The sequence below is a fragment of the Bombus pyrosoma genome, linkage group LG3 (genome assembly GCF_014825855.1).
Source record: "Bombus pyrosoma isolate SC7728 linkage group LG3, ASM1482585v1, whole genome shotgun sequence".
NCBI classification, from domain to species: domain Eukaryota; kingdom Metazoa; phylum Arthropoda; class Insecta; order Hymenoptera; family Apidae; genus Bombus; species Bombus pyrosoma.
This window is the reverse complement of record NC_057772.1, coordinates 188,291-203,963: the sequence shown is the minus strand read 5'-3', so window position 1 is coordinate 203,963 and position 15,673 is coordinate 188,291. Positions and strand designations below refer to the sequence as shown.

General features: G+C 40.9%; 1 protein-coding gene across 11 annotated transcripts in view; it reads left to right on the top strand.

Moving 5' to 3' along the window:
* The window catches only part of LOC122566239 (guanine nucleotide-releasing factor 2), a 61,814-nt gene that overhangs the window by 24,735 nt on the left and 21,406 nt on the right, over window positions 1-15,673 (top strand). Inside the window, exon 1 of one of the 11 annotated variants that reach the window (XM_043723212.1) lies at window positions 7,259-8,060. The exons of the other annotated variants lie outside the window; for them this stretch is intronic. The gene's annotated coding sequence lies outside the window, so the exon portion shown is untranslated. Of the gene's footprint in view, window positions 1-7,258; window positions 8,061-15,673 lie in introns of those variants that run through there. 11 annotated transcript variants of the gene reach the window in all.

Genomic DNA, 15,673 nt, shown 5'->3' with positions numbered 1-15,673 from the left:
CATTAGCTTGGTCTTTCTATTCCTGCAAAATCTCTGACGACGTTTACTTAATTGGAAAATTATATCGGCAACTTTCAAGGAATTGTCTCGTCAATCGTTCTTATTGCAATTTACACGGAGAAACGTGACCGCTACGAAAGTACGAAAGTTCAAAGACGATAATTACACGACGTATGCGAATTTCGATGGTTGATCACGCGACGCGTCCGAAACCCCGGCAATCGTTAGCCAAGGAAATGAAAGATAAACTACGATCGAGTAGACAAATCCGAAGACTGAAGAGGAAAAACGGTCAAAGAAGGGTTAAAGCGGCTAACGAATACTTACGCAGTTGAGAGATACTGGGGCATCGCTTCGTCCAGAGTAGAAGGAGCCTCGCGTTTAGCCTCGCGTTTAGCCTCGCGTTTAGCCTCGCCTCTTGCCTAAGTGTGCAACTAAAGCTGCATTAATTAGCGAGTTGGCCTTACCTCGCCGTCTCGCGTTGGGCCATTTGCGAACTCAAGAAAACGTGCGGTCAAAGGAAAACGGCGGCTCTTCAATGTCATTAAACCAAGCAACGCAATGATATCATTAACTACAGACGTCATTAAAGCGATTACTTTTCCCTTCTTTCTTTCCTTTAAGAGCCACTAGGGCATTCCCCTTCACGCGAACCATTTTCAGCGATTAACCAAACAATCGATACAGATCTTCTTTCCCTTGTTTCCATTTCTCCCCCTCCATCACCCTCTCTCCATCCCTCCCATACGTTTTATACGGAACATGAAATTTGGAAGAGGAAATTGGTAGTGATAATTGCAAGATTTGCACAGAATAATAAAGAGATTCCATGGAACAATAAATTGTGAGATAATGGTAAAATATAAAAATTTACTTAACCGTCTAGAGATCGGTAATCTTTGCGGTAATCTTAATCAGTCGCGTGAAATGCTTGATTTTTTCAATTTCTTCCGTAAATTGTCCTTCTTAGAGTCAGATTTAGTCGTTAATAGTAGGTTTAGTAGGTTACGTACGGTCGTCTGAATCGGATGATCGATACGATCTTTAGACAAACTGTCGCGTCTTAACTAATTCGCATATCCTAACAAGCATATCCTAACAGGTTGAAAATAGATGACATTAATTTTATCCCATTTTCCAATGGACTCGGACGCCTGCTGCACTGACGCGGCAACAATATCATATCTCAGAGTTAATATTTTTCAGATGATGTCGCATTTGCTCTCTGTAAGCAGCCCTCGTGCAATCAACTACTCGATGCACCACCTTCTAAGCAAATATAGTGGCGTTCGTGCGGCTGGTAACGGCTTTGCGTCGAATGAAATACCGCGTGAAACGTGGGTGGATACACATGTACAACAATGCACATAAATGGATTGCCAAACGAGAATCAACTTCTGAAAGTCTGACTCATCCGTATATTCGTTCCACGCTATCTCCTTTTATCCATACAGGGTCGAATCAGCCTAATGCTAGACTGCAATATCAAGCGATTCGTCGAAATGTTCAGGGCTCGATGTTCTTTCCAATTGCGGGAAATGTACACTAGTTTATTGGATCATAACCGCGAGCGAGACGTTCGAGCGGAGATCGCGAGAGTTCGAGCAGGGTCGTTATTGCTCTTAGCGGGGGTTATTGTTTGTCCGAGTGGATCGACGTTCGAGGGATCGGTGCCTGTTAAATCATAGACCAACCGATTCTTTATCTATTGAATGTGTCCTGTATTCGTCAAGTAAAGTCCAATATATGTACCTTACATGGTTGCGTTATCGATCGGTAACAGTAGGTATTGATATTTTCAAAATTTCGGATTTTTTTTTTAATCCATGTTTGGGCATCACGATCGATACTGTGAAATTTACACAATTTTGCGGTCTTCAGACATATCTATACCACTACTTACATACATACTTATTCGCTTGTAAATCGATAGATATCGGATTTAACCCCTTAGCCTACACGCTATCCGCCGATCGCGTGAGCCATAGTAGGCAAGAAGTTGGGTCGCGCGCCGTGCCATTCATCTGTTCAGCCGTGTGCCCGAACTGGCGCAAAATGTATACTTCTTATGACGTATACCTATATTTAGCGGCTACAAAAGGAATTGTGAAATAATAAACAACGTTTGAGGACAAATAGTGTTTTTAAGACGTCTAGGGCGTAATCATGATCGATCGATCAGTTAACAAAAACAATTTATTATTTCAAAGTGGATAATGAATCACTAGCAATTTGTAAATTACCACGAGTCAGACACGTGGGTTCCGTTTATGGCACAAATTCTTTACCACGCGTCAGACTCGTGGCTTCCGTTTATGGCACAAATTCTTTACTACGAGTCTGACACGTGGTTTTCGCTTATGGCACAAATCCCTTAAAACGAGAGTCTCCCTCGACGTTATAGGCTAAGGGGTTTAATTGGAATCATCAATCTTCGCTGTACCGTATCAATCCTCCGAACCAGAGTTAACTTGTCCGATTGTGCCAGTCATTGTTTACCGGAAACAAAGCACATCGGAGAACGATGAACGTGTCACCGATGCGATCGAACCTAGCCAATGCAGTGCAACGGCATGAAGCGTCTAGTATCCAGATGCTTCGAGTATCCTCGGGACGTTGGAGCACGTGCTAATTAACGATGTTCAGATACCGCCCCATTTGGCTCAACCTTTAATACAATACCAAGGCAAGAGCAGGAATCATCCATCCATCCTCCTTTGTTTCCGTTTCGCCTAGAAATCGCAGCCTATACGTTTCCCCTTTGTTCTCCGTTGTTCGCTTAATCGCTGAACCCGATTGCCTCGCTTTCATCCGGCTCCACTTTCGAATTTATTTCACACGTATCGAAACACCTAATTCCCTTCGTTTGCCATGTAAAAGATGCGTTTGAAAATAATTCAACTTAGTTCCAGCAAGCGAAACTAATTCCTTGCCGCTGAACAATTTTGTCTATCGTATGGATCGATTCACCTTGTTAAAACAATGTATATAATTGGGAAACGTTTCACCAAGATATTCACCATTCATAATTTGAATTCACCATTTATAATTTGATAAAGGAGGTTTGCAAACAAGCAAGTCCCAGCGCGAGTGTTCGCCCCTCGGAAAAGCCTCGAAGATTTAGATCGAAGGTTTAGATCGAAGGTTTAGGTCGAAGCTCGCGGCTAACGTCTGCCGCGTGATTGGCCTGGAAACGTAAAGGAGGTTCATATCTGAGTAGTTTCATGTTATGAATTGGAATCATGTTGGGATAAAATATAAATTTTGTATAAGATATAAATTTAGTAAAAGAAAATAAAAAACAGCTTGGAAGTTGTTCCTTTGTAAAGTTGAATGAAATTATTAATTAGGAGATATAGGTACGCGTTGATTATCGACTAGACTATGGGCTTAAGGATATAAGGGTAACCTTATTGATAATTATTAGCATTACCATCTGCAATATTTAAATACGATTTTTATACCGCAGCACGTTATTTCTGCTTTTCGAATTTCTGCAGCGCAGCAACTGAATCTATGCGCATTTTGCGGCAAGAAAAAGGTATAAAACGGGTACGTATATATACGATACCGTCGTTCCCTCTTTCTCTCCGAGGGACGCTTTTATCGGAAACGGATAATATCGTCCGCGATATATGCGACACGGCCAAGACCGGAAAGAAGTAATACAGCCCTTTACGCTCCACCCCTACCCGTGTCTTCTCGCCTCGGCCCCGTGTTCATTACGCTGGTTTTACGACAACATTTTTCTTCAGTGTCGCGCGGCTTCCTCTCTCGCGAGGGCTCGTGTCGCGCGTTGCGTCTCGTCGCCGTATTTTCGCTTGCAAATTCTCGATACACTCGCTGCACGAGGCAATATTTTCCCAGCGAAAATCGATGTTCTCTCGTCTTTCTCGCTCGTAGCCTTGCTTCCGTTTAACATAATAACTTCGTTATTTATCTCTATCGCCGTACACGTTTACCCGCCAAGTTCGCTTAATTAATTTTTCTGCGATTATTAGGGACGCGTATGAACAATATCGAGATTCGAAGATCTTTCACCGGTACAACTACACGATTATCGAACTGATTATCGTGTCGTGGACACGATCGTATGGATCAATGATATCGGCTAAGGATTAAATATTTAGTAGACGCAAAACGACGCAACGAAACTTTTATCTTGCCAATTAGAAAAGAAGAAAGTAACAGTCAAGAGCGCTGCTAAATTAAGATTCTGACGAGTTAAATCAAGTAACTTTACAACCTGTGTCATATGGCACGGGCCGAGCGTTTTCATTGAACTCCAAGGAACAAATAATCGTGGTCCGAGTCGTTGATCGCTAGTAAGATGAAATTATGAGATTCGACCGAACCGACACGACGCAACGAACAGAATGATAAAATGCTTTCGTCGGATCGGATTTATTGTTAAAAGCAGCGAGAACGCATTGTTCCAAGTTTTTCGATTAAAAGTTCCCCGGTATCATTCGCTCTTCCTTTGGCTCCGTAAAACGCTTCTGCTCGGTTATTTACGTTTTCGCTGACTTGGAAGATAAATTGGGTTCGTTGCTGAGACAGACTTTGAAGAAACAATAGCCAGTATTGGACAGTGTTGTATGCGTGAGAGAAAAATTCAGGCAAACAATCTTCAATTTGAATATTGTTTCTCGTAGAGAAGAAAGAATTTTTCGCCCGTTAAAAGCAGAGAAATCACGGTTTAACACAATTGGATAACTCGATAACATCTCGAAAACATTTGGATAATTTACATACTTTCTGGAACTTGTCGTTATCGCACAATAATTAGTAACGACGAATTAATTGCAGCCAGATTTCGTAAAATCGCTGGAACATTCGAAACGCCCAAGATGATAACTTACTTAAACCCCCTTAATTTTACGCGGCACCGTACCTGTCGTATTTTATTAAGAAAAAAGATCGCTGACATCGTTGTCAAAAAGCGATCGATGTGTCATCGAATGACCCGATTCGTCTCTTTTGAATCAGTGCCATCGCTCACTGATTACTACCAAATACTAATAAGTACTACTAAATACTAAAATGTTATAACTATATATGTACTATGTAAAGCAGGTACTTTACTTGGATAGATTTACTTGCTTTATTCGTTTACTCCTAGCACTGAAATACTCCATCTGCGCTACCTAGTACCAATATCATAATTTTCTGAACAAAATTTTACCATCGTTTGTTACGTCGGATTCATTTCTAAGCGACTCCACCGTTCTTTTTTCTCTTCCTTTTTTCTTTCTTCCTTTCTTTCTTTCTTTTTTCCTTTTTCCTTCTTCTTTGTCGATCGTTCTCATAACGTACCTCGAATAACAACGAAAATGCGATCAGAGTAACGGCGATTTCTGGAAAAACTCCCTTCATTCGCGTTGCGCACCTCGTTAAATTTCATTTCACGATTTCTACTACAAATTGTAGATATAATTTCTCGCCTGCAATTAAAGCAGCGTTGTGTAGCAGAGTAGCCCTCCTTAATGTTCGTTCGCTGTTCCGACGCGACTAGCAACAATGAAAATGATTCGCCGTCCCTATTAGGTTCTTATTTAGCATGGGCCGATGCTCCGTAGCGTGTACGGTAATGTACACGCGTGTATCGGAACATGGCGCGGTCACACAGGGTGCATCGATGTTTTACCTACCGCTAATCGCAACGACGCGACGGAGAAACCACTACGGCTGGCGGTGGTAAAATGTCGTTCATCACCCGCTAAAGTCATTGCAGCGCTACCTCCGCGGGACGCCATTAATACGCAAATTGCGAGCAGAAATTCTGTGGGACGAGGCGCAACCACGATAACTAATACCTATGCAAGTCGTTACGGTTCTGGAAAGTCATTGGGTGTTTCTATGATTCGCTCTGAACTGGCAAGAATTCGAGATCGTTATCCACGTGGTAACACGAAATTATATTTATTTATTTATTTATTTATTCTGTTTAGTTAAGAATCGTGGAGTTGAAATGTTGAAATGGAGTATAAACGATATATGTAAATATTAGAAATAGTAGAATATCGTTAATCGTAAAATATAGTATGCAGCGAGTAAAGCGTGCAAATCAGTAGTAAATTTAAGTAATCTGATATACGCGTGGATGTACGTATGTATTTCGGTAACATTCGGCCAAAAAAAATGATAGAGCGTATATTTACATGCTACATATATACAAAAGTCGTAAAAACATTTCGAGGTTTAGAAAAAGCCACGTGTAATAGAAATGAAACAAGAGTTTTCCTATATTAACGAACGTGTACAATATTTGCGTTTTATGGATCAATTGGTAAAACGGCAAAAATTAATCAATTAATAAAAACGATTCGTTCGGCGTCGTTCTACGTAATGAATCCCTGACGGTGGTCGATACATACGCTTATGTATCACAAGGTATGTATTTTGTTACTGCGAGTCGAAATGCACGCGGATCGTGTTTTTTACGATCGTCCCACTCGCTCCACAAGTTCCGTCCAGAATTTTATTATTACGCCGAGCAAGAACGAACTGGTCGAGAAAATAGCACGAAAGCCGGCCGTAAGAATACAGCGAAAGAAAGGAGAAAGGGATAAATAAAAATATAAGAGGAGTTCTGGTCGTTTCACGAACAACCACAGATAATAATAACGGATAATAAATAATTATATCTTGTATTTTACAACATTGTATGATAACTTACAAATTACGCCGAATACTTGACCAAATGTGTTATTATGTCTGTAGAATACGTATATCTATATTAATTACGTATTAGTTACGTATACGTAATTTACATCTGTAAAATAGTTGTCGGAAAAATGTTTCACAGCGACCTTTTTTTTTTACCAACAATCGTTCTTATCGACATGACCGAAAAGGTTGAAATTCTACATTTCTTTTCCAACAGCTTGAACGTTAAGAAGAATATAACTTTTTTCGTTTCTCGTTTAACATTATTCATCGTCGAATGAGAAATTCAATTACATATAAGATTTAAAAGAAAGGAATCGATCGATTAGACAACATACTATAAACTTGTATGAACTTTTTATGAAAATCAAATTAATTGTCACGTCTGTATTATTCAGGTTGCAGTATTGTCGAACGCGCGAATAACGGCCGATCACGAGAATGGGGATGTATTACGCGAAACGGGGTAGGAACGAAACACAGCTGATGCATCTTCCTGTCAACGTGGGAGCGCGAGCATGAAACACACAAGAGCGCTTATCGTTGGTAGAACGAGGACTAAAAAGGGTTGGGGGTGGGCGGGTGGGAGCGGGGTGAGAGAAGAAAGATCGAAAATCTGTCGACACAAAGAAAGCACGAGTAGAGGAGAAACAAGGTAATGGAAAAGGAAGATCGAATATCTCGTACGGTACAGATACCAGGCGACCTAAGCAGGCCGGACGAAACTGTATAGAAAAGAGAGGAGAAGAGAAGACGTAACGATAGGCAGAGATAAAGAAGCGCGAGAGAGAAGGTCGACCGGGTGCAGGACACGCACGTCGCGTCGGTGCGACTAGGATGGAAAGACAAGAGATCGTACTCGATGCTCGTTGGGTGAAGTTAGCAGTCGATGCGCACACGCCACGCGCTCCGGACGTACGTATCGTTCCTCTCTCCGGTTCGGTGTCTCGTCGCGTCGCGTTGTCCGTTCGTTCCTTTCTTGGTTTGTCAACGTGTCCGTTTCGAGCCAGGGAAATCTGCTGCGCGGCTTCCGCTCGAAATTGTTTCCTCTGCGGCACTCTACACAACGGAAACTCGGTCGACCGACGATCTTCATCGTTCTCGATCGTTTCTCTGCCGAACAGCCGCCGCATGCGACCGGTTACGAATTTCAAGAAAACCGATCCTATCAGTGTAGTGGTACATTTAGAATTCACGATGCTTGTGATATATTAGTATCAGTGAGCTACTTATTCTGTGCAGTTTTCAACATTGCTGTGTATGTCGAGTATACTCGAGTTTAGGATAAAACTACGACGTTACCTTATCGGAAGACTTGGATGGTTCCTTGGAATGCTCGTTTCTCGTTGATGCCTGAGCAAACCGGGTTCAGCCGTGAAATCGAAAGCCAGGTAAACTAGTCGTTTCTCTAAAAACGATCGTGTTACGACGTGATCTGTGCAACGTCGAGACGCGGTCGAATTAGATCGATAATTTAAATATCTGTAGTTTGAATGCTTTTATAAGACTACAGTTCTATCTTGTAGATTGTTTATATTACATACTTGTCCGACGAATCATATACATAAACGCACGCACGCACGCACGCACGCACGCACGCACGCACGAACACCTATATACCTATACTGTACGTATATATAAATATTTACTTGCAACGAAAAATCGTTTCGTAACATACATTTATTGTTGATAATACGTGACCCGCTAATTTTCGTCACTCGGACTTACGGTTTGATTCGTTACGCATCTCCGTTTCTCTATCATATTATTCATACGTGGCTCGCATTTCACACAACGTCTCGTTCACACAGATTCTCGTTCATCTATACAAAATCATTGAACGAAGCGTGTTTTAAACACAGATGAAAACTTCGTTTGCTTTGCATTTAATATTCATTATTTAAAATTCGATTTGATATGCTCATAAGGAATGTATATGTACACAACCTCTGTAGGTCGAATTTCTGTTTCTTGAATATGAGATGAGAAACCCGAACAACCAATAGATTTCAGTCGTCTCCTTGTGATTTGAATAATCGAGTTTCGATCGTACATCGATTCGAAAAGCAAAGAAATGTTGATAGAATTGGCCGGCGCTCGATTCAAAATACTCTTACAAAGTGATCGTTAAGATGGGTGTGACTATACGTTCGGATTGGATCGACGAAATTTGTACGAGTTAGATCGTGTCGCTACACGGCCAATTTTCTCCCTTGATATTTTTCGGATGGCATTTAAATTTTAAAGGCGAACGCCGGACGACGTGAACGGTGGATCAATCATGGCTGCACGATGGCAATGACAGAATGGTGTTTATTAATAACTTTATGACAGAAGTAACGTGCCTGTTTGAACGAACCTTCGAGCCTTCGAGCCTTCGTGCCTTCGTGCCTTCGCGCCTTCGTGTTTTTCTCACGTAACGATAAATCACGATGTCCCGTTGTCAGCGAGCCGAACGAACATAATGAAACTTTTCCGTTTCCACCACATATCGTACGCGCGGTATGTGTACGTGAACCGCTGGCGCCTATGACTCATTTCACGGGCGTGTATCGTGATTTTTTGCGGTTGAAACGCCGAGACGCCAGATCGTAGGAAGGAATATCGTTACATCCGCATTCTGTCTGCGAGGCGTCTAAATATGTGTAGCTATGTACCTACTATACATCTACGCCCTACGGAACGAAGGAAAAGGGAACGAACGTTTTAAATTCAAACAGTCTTTTTAACAAGGTGCCTGTTAACTTTTACGACATTTTTTAACCTCATTCTCAAGATTAGCACATTGCTTTAAAAGAATGGTTTATTATATGAGAGATAAAATTTATATGGCGAAATCGTGGTACCAAACTTTCTTTCGATTTACAATGTCGATTTACAAAGGATCGGTTGTATTTCTTTCGAGTCACACTTTCTAAAAGTATCTTCCCTTGTGCAAGGTTAATTATTAAAACATGATTATTTCTGCTTACGTTCGTTACAAACAGATTAAAATGTTATACGAAATTATGACGAAAATTGTTACATCGTGTTATTAATATTATACGATGCTTGTTCCTCTTCGCGTCCTTCGTGACTATACCTAACTGATATTACATACCTGACTCTAATCATATCTAACTGATACAATATAATTTGGATATTGTTTCGCATAGATAAATGTTGAGATAATTGATTGCTTGAAACGCGTGTGTATACGTACGTCTACCGATACGCTACTGATGGTCAGTATCAGATATCATATACTAATTGTACGTATGTATCATGGTACCCAGGTACCTTCACATGGAACTTGGCCTCGTTACATGCTTCGAGGTAAATCTCGTCGCGACAGTTATCGTTACAAGAACATTCCAGCATGACCTACATAATAATCCTTGGGCCCAGCAATGTTTGCAATATATCGATATTAGTTAAGCATGGAATTTACTTACTTACATCTATTGCAGACATCGTATTACGCATATGTATGTATAATAAAACATACCGTAGAAGGAATTCAGAGATGAGATCATGGCAAGTGCATGAAAGTAGGCGGTCGGTCGATTCAATAAACAGCAGCACGAAGGTCACAGGCTTAAGTCATCCAATGTGTTAACATTTTTATTTTCGACTCGCTTCTTCTGGCTCTAAAGCTCTGGCTTTATACGAAATGACTTGAAATCGATGATCGCAGCATCTAGTTAATCGATGATCGTTAATTAACAGCATTAGCATTAACCGCAAAGCTATCGACGATAGCCGATAAAAAGTATGAAATGAAATTTTCCATCTTTACGTGTAGGTTTTCTCCTAACCCTTACGGGGTCGGTCGTTCGTTCGTTCGTAAGGCGTTAGAAGAACGAAGTCGGCGATTTGATTGACAGTGCGATAGGATGGCGGTGGTATCCTAGTCTCTTGTTCCATGTGGACGAAAAATTGACGACCATGTTCTTCGACCGTGAACCCCATCCACGCAACGCGACGTCTCGAGCAAACTTAATGTCACGGGCTTTGCTCGTAACGGCGAGTTGCTAATTAATTAAACGAAGCGAACCTCTACACAGATAAAGCAGATATTTCTCGTTTCTTTTTGTTCACCGGCAATTTTATCCTCTCGTTGTTTTCATTATTGCTGCGCGTGATATTCAAACTGGTTCGATCGTTTCGGCCAATCTTTATTTCTAGCGTTTTTTTTTTTATGGTAAAAGGATACGCGTTTAGAATTTGGTTCGATGCAACCGATACAATTTTCCAACACATACGTTATTAATCTCAAATAATCTGTCGGGTATTCCGTTAATTGGCTCGTTCCTTCCACGGTGAATATCATTTTTCATAATTTTACTCTTGTAATTTAACTAATTAATGTACAATTAATGTACATGTAAAGTACATATGCGCTGTTGGTCTAAAGTTTGATTTAACTACTAATCGCTATGTATTCCAGAGATTGCAAGAGGAAAAGTCGTTATTAAAAGATCTATCGAAATGAAGAAATGCTCATGGATCTATCAAAATAATTGTGTTTTAAAGGTTTCGTATCGACGATTGGCCAGCACAGCATTAACCAGTTAATACTTGTATTATACGATGCGCACTCCTTAAGATGGATTTATATTATCCGTTCAGATACGCAATTGAAAAAAAAAAACCGATTACCGGTTACGGCATGATTCTGCCCAAACAGACACGGAGTCGGAATGTGCATGTCAGCCTCTGCTTGAAAACGGTACTAAGAATAAGATATTCCTCCGTCTCGTGTCGTACAGTTCCATAATCGTTCCGATATCGTACCATAATCTTTTCACATTTATCTCTCGTAAGTGTCACAGCTTTTGAACGATACACATATACACATACATTTCGTTAAGCAGTAGAAAAAGTATTGGCGGAAACGTGAGAAACAATATCGCCTGTCGATCTGTCGTTCCATCGAAAATGTCCGCATCGTGATACTCGACATAACGCGTACTATCCGAATGTACGCGTTTACACGCTTTCCGACAAATTCCCACACGGAATACCTTGCCGCACGCGTGCGAGACGTAAGGCCGCGTCTCTCCATTCCGCGTCGGTATTTGCCAATGCGGCCAGCAGCCGCTCGGTAGTGCCAAGACAGACGTTTCTTCGCTTGGGAAGCCGATCGATTTACCGACTGTTGTCGGTATAGAAATGTCTGACAATGAGCGGAACCGTGCCGTAAGACGTAACCGTTCCATCTCCGAACGGATGTGTAATACGCATAAATCCACCTTCATAGTCGATACACAGCGAGACTTATTTTCAAAAGGAATTAGAAATAAAGTGGCACGATTAACCACAGAATTTGTTGAGTCAGAATTTCTCCTTGCAAAACAGATTGCGATCTCCGTTGCCTTCGTGTCTTACGATGATTTTTCAATGTCGCTTATGTTAATGTCTTTTTGTGTTATCCAATTTTGCGATCTTTTCCTTTGACAAATTTTTCTATTTTATTTATTTACCTCGTTTGAAAAGAGCGAGACGGAACTTTGAAAAGGCGATAATCTTTTAAATTAAATTATTTTTTCTTTTTAGTTTCCCGTTTTTCAAGATACGTAAATATAAAGCGAAGAGAAACACAGAAAGAAATTGAAACTTATTTGCCGCACGCGCGCGTACAGCGGTGCATGAATTGTGTCTTGAATTTGATTAATTATTTATATGCATTCTTAGCACGCGCGCAGTGTTTATTGCTGCATTTATGAGTCATGCAAGACGCGCAGCTGCAATTGTCAGAATTGAATTTGTTTAGGATGATAGTGGCTAGAAGAAGATCTTTGGAAGGATAACCATGTTTTTAGGGAATTTCTCTTTACCTTTTTTTATGTGAGAATCAATCAGTTGAAACGGAACGTTGAACATATATCACGTATACATTTTATATCGGACAGTATACATTTTATAAGGACAGTTATCTATATTTGAAAGACAAACAAGAAATTCTTCGCTTGGCCGTCATCCTACGTTTGAGAAATAAACGCACAATTTGTAATGTACAAGTTTATTTTCTATTATATGAAAGTTGCCGCGTTCTATTCTATATCGGAAACACGAGCCATCTGGCGTTAGAACCAAATGTCACTACCGTAAACAGCGTGATGGGAAAGAAACTCTATTTACAAGTGTGCAATACAGGAAGATTTGCGTTGAAAGAAGGGAGAGAAGTACCCGGTTTTTGGAAAGCTCGTAACGTGTAACGCTAGATGGAAGAAGACCGTTTTCCAAACGCATTTCTCCATAGTATATAGGCTGTTCTGTATCTAATTTCCTGCAAGTTATCAGCATCCCTCCTTTGGCATCGCACATGTTTCACACACGTGTTATGCTATTATGTCAATCGTTACCACGTGGATAAATGCACCAACGATACATTCTCCAAGGACTAGCTTCCGAGGCATGTTTACTAGCATGCAAACGAACAAGCAACGTGAACGACAGGAAACACACGTTGAACAAATTTTCTTGAATCTAGAATCTGTTCAGCCTTTTTAACATATTTTAATATTCTCGCGTATAATAGTGGCACGTTATGTTGCGTTATGTTGCGTTATGTTGCACGATCGTTAGATTACGACGGTGAACGTTGAATTGGATCCGCAATGTTCGAGGATAGCCAGCCCTGGTTTACCATTATTCCGTTTCGAATTATTTGACCCGGAGAACAACTCTTGTTTGGTAGCGTAGAACCGAGTATATCGCTTGTCCTCTCGGTATGATCTTTTCGCTCGAGTGTCCGAACGAACCTAATCTCTCCTTCGAGGGGAGGCTGAAAAGGCAGATGAGAGTGTAAGAAGATGTATAGATTTCGAAATACTTGGAACATTTGGATTTTCTATTTGTAATGGGGCGGATCTAATATCAATGGCAAAACAGGAGCATGGCGTAGTGGTGGTAGCTGATGTTGAAAATTTCTGCAAAAAGATACGAGTTAGGGCGAAATAGACCGTTAGAAGACAAATTTGAATATGTCGCGAGAAAACGAGGAACGCATATCAAGCGAGACATAATTTGCGAAAAGATTTTCAGATTGACAAGAAGAGATATTACTTTTCTTCCAAGTAATATCGAAATATTTCGCTGCTCCGTTTGTTGCCGGATTATGCCTTCCTTTATTCATTAGGAGCTTCGCTGTTACCAAGCAGAACACTACCTCCAACATCGACGTGTTCGCGTCGTAGGTTACAGCCACGCGCGTTTCGGCCGATCATCGTGCCACGCATACATACGTACATACATAATACATACATTGTACATATATTCTGAAGTTTACGATGTATCTATAACTCTTACGATATAGACTATATAAAGTATTGAAAAATCGTTAGTTTTCATAATTGGTCGATCGATCGTAACATCGGCAGACGACGTTCTAGCCGCAACAGATTTCTTATTAAGCATGTATTTGTTACAGCGACCTGACAAGCGTATCGAACAATTTTTTGTATTTGAACAGGCAGGCAGGCCGCCTGCAGTGGTCAAAATATCCGTACAGTTGTATCGTACGCACGATACGGTATCACAGTAAATCCGAAAAGGCATACCTATGTATCGTACGGCCGCTCATAGGTCTACCGGAACCTGTGTAGCTGACTTAAAGGTTGTACCAACGAATTGTACGCGGTGGATATGCGCTGTTAACCAACGATAGCCATCAACCCTCTTCCATATAGAGCTTCGTATCGTAACGTTTGCAATATTTGCTCAAGGACCAAACAAATATTTCCAACGAATCGGGCAAATAAGAAGATTTTTCTTGAAACAAGGCGAATTCTGTTTTACGGAAAATCAGCGAAATGTTGGCAAAAAATGCATGGTACACATGATTCTCGTCGCGAATGTAATAATAACCGAATCCAGGAGGCAAGCAGTCGGGCCAGTTCTTCGGGTCGCGTTCTTCCACACATCCGTGGAGTGCACTTTTCGTCCGCATTTTACTAGCCACTTTTCCAGCGGCTTTTCACATGAAAAGAAAAGAGTTTACACGTAGGCGGATTTAGAAAGCTCATCCATTCGGTCGGACGATTTTCTCTCGATTTATCATTTTTAATGTGTTTACATTAGGTCGGCTAACATTCAAAATGAAACGTTCCGATCCGTCTTGTTTCTTTCATCTGTCATTATCTGGTTTATTCTATCTGATTTGATCTGTCGTTATTCGTTGTCGGACGTTGATAAATAATCTCTTAACCCCCTATAACCGGATTAATATCGACTTTGCTCTCGAAGAAAACAGATAGTAGTGCAATTACCTGCCTCTCGGTTCTACATATACATATGTATATACGTATACGTTTACAATTCACTCCATGTTACGGGTGCTCAATGCAGCGCCATTGCCGATGCCTCCTTTTTCTATTTATCGTATTAACGCGTTGCTTTTCCAAGTTTCGTGTCACACGAAAGCTTTCAAACTCGAGCAGCACATTTTTTTATCTTCTCTGTACGTACATGCTCTCTATAACTCTGAGTTGTTTATCGAGTTTGGTAGCTAACTCGAGGGCATTTGGACAAATGCTAACGATGAGCTAACGATGATAACGAGGCATGTGAATATCGCAAGTCATATTTCGTTACAATTAACTGAATTAACAATCACAGCACGTTATCGCGAGAATTTGACGGATCGTCGGATGAAAAGACGATCGGAGAAAGGGAAACATGTGCCAGGCAATGAGCTCCGAATGCAAAGTAAATTCGCGATTCGCGAGTAAATTTAATCAGTTCGAACTTGAAACGTTCGAACGTTTCCAATCGTGTTTGCACGAGGCTGGAAATGTTTGGTACAGTCAAATTCACAATTTTGCAACCGCTGCGCTTTCTTTCGTTTGATCGAATGAGATTTAGCTCGTATAGGACAAGTATGGCACGTAGGGGCGATGAGCGTATGATTTGGTAAAGTATGTACAATGTACATACGTACACATAAATATTTCTTGAAGTGGCTTCGACGACGGATGCTGACAGCGGTCACTCGAGAGACTTGGCTGGCTCGACCGACTTA